Raw genomic sequence first — 2,413 nt, 5'->3', positions numbered from 1 at the left:
GAATTGGCGTTGTTTCTCATTGGTTACCTTTTGGGATAACCTTTCTTCTTTGAAATCAGACTTTGGCAGTTGGGCAATTAATACTGCTACGAACAATAACCCTTTTAATCTTAACTGTTAGACCTGACATTCTCGTCATGGTAGTCCCCCAACGTTTTACCTTCCATCCTCTTGTTTTAGCTGACTTTAATTTTGCTTACCTTGGGACTCTGCACAATTTGCCACTGCTAACCAGTCCATGAGTGTTTATGTTCGCTCTCTAAACATAGTAACATTGGCTTTCTCACAATTGGCACATTTAATGTATTTGTAAGTCCCTAGTAAAGTGGTACTGCATCTTTCCAGGGCCTGTAAATTAAATGCTATGAGTGGGCCTGCAGCACTTAATGTGCTTAAGTAGCCTTTTAAATCACGTCTAAGGCCTGCCACTGCAGCCTGTGTGTGCAGTTTTAAACTGCAATTTCGACCTGGCAAAGTAAATCAATTGCCATGCCCAAACCTTCCTTATTAGTCACCCCTGGGGTAGGCCCTAAACAGCCTATATGGCAGGGTGCAGCATATTTAAAAAGTTGGGCATGGGCATGTACTTTAAACTTTTAAATGACCTGGTTGTGAAAAACTCTTAACTTTATTTTTTTTCTACTGCAGGGCCTGCAGGTTTCTCCCATAAGATAACATTTGGTTACCTTATTACATTTAATAAGTGATAACTTTCAATTGTGAGCAAGTAGGAATGTTGGGTCTGATGTCTAAACAATTGTAATTTAAAACCCTCTTTAGTGTATTGCTCCCAGACAGTGAGACAAAGGAGGAATAGGTGCTGGCAAGATGGGCTATCTCTGACTTGAATAGGGGGCAGAGCTCTCACCTACCACACTTGCACATCACAAAGGCTTTGCCTCATCACACTCACAAAGGGGTTTACACTAGTCTTTTGTGTGCACAGACAAGCTGGGGCCAGGGCAGGATAGCAGGAAATTCCTAGCACTTCTGGGGGTGGAACCCTCCAGAAACGTCTCCGACTTAAAGCTGGGACTAAGAATAAACAATGGATCCTGAGACCCAACTCTTTATTACACCTCTGGACCTGAGGAAGACTCAGAGGGCTGCTGTGCTGTGCTGTGCTGCTTTGCTGCAAGATGGACTGCTATTCTGATGCCTGAGTGGAAAGGACTGGAGCTGCATCTTCAACCCAGGACCCTCAGAGTGACTCCAAGGTCTGGTTGGCTGGCCTCCTGATTAGAGCATCAGGGATAGAAAAGGCTCTTGAACCCAGCACCTGGACTCTGCCTGCTGTGAGTCTTATCCCCAAGTGGCCAAGTCGTGCCACCCCAGTCCTGGGCCTTTGGAAGTGGGCCAGAAGGTGCTCTGACAGTCTAGCTGTGGACCAAGTAGAACTGATGCAGAGCAACGCATCGCCTTGCAGCTCTGCATCAGAACCACCACTGCGCAATGCATCCTTGATGCACGACCCCGCAGCTCATCGGAACTGCTGCTGCACAACACTTCCCCGAAGCACAACCTCACATCGCAACCCTGCAGCACCTTCGAACAGCCACTGCATGACTCATCCTTGACGCAGAACCTCGCATCGTAACCTCAACTTCATCAGAACTTGCACTGTGTGACGCATCCTAGACTCAGGATCTAGCAATGCTCCACAACCCGGAATTAAGGTACTTTGTTCAGCAGTCTAGCTTGGTCCCTGTATATGGCCCACTTTATCACAGTCTGTCTGAACTTGTGACTTTGTCCTGGTCTGGCACGACCAGATAATCACAGTTGGTGCTTTGTGCTTCTGTAACTCCGGTTCTAACAATTGGATTTTTGATGTTTTGATCTCAAATAATTTATTAAATTTTACTCTATTTCTAAATTGGTGTGGGAATTTTCTTGTGTTGTGTTTTCACTTTATAACTGCTTGAAGTAATGCATAAATACTTTACACATTGCCTCTAACTTAAGCCTGACAGCTTTTGTTTCAAGCTACCAGAGGGTTAAGAACAGGTTAATTTGGGGTTTTCTCCTGACTTCATCCTGACAGAAATTGTGGTTTCTGCTTGAGTAGGGTTCCACCCCCTCAACCAGTAACCCAGTTTCCTTCCTGCATTGGTGTTCAGCAATGAGATCTAGGACTTGTGTTTGTGCAGTGCCATACAGTGATTATGTGTAACCATTAAAATCCCAGGTAAATTATTTGGCACCATTTCAAACTTTTTAAATTCTCTTTAATTGACCTTTTCGCTTTTTCCAAACCTACCCTCATTTTACGTGACTGTCTGTGGCTACATCTGCAAGGTTGGAACTTGAGCCTGCAAATTAAACTGTGGTTGAGCTCAACGAGTTCTGTAAGGAGAGGGGCCTTCCAGCCAAGAGGAACTGCAGAAAGCTGGAGCTCCAGAAGGCTCTGATG

Source organism: Triturus cristatus, chromosome 5_2 (assembly GCF_964204655.1).
Source record: "Triturus cristatus chromosome 5_2, aTriCri1.1, whole genome shotgun sequence".
NCBI lineage: Eukaryota > Metazoa > Chordata > Amphibia > Caudata > Salamandridae > Triturus > Triturus cristatus.
Note: the sequence above shows the minus strand (reverse complement) of the source record.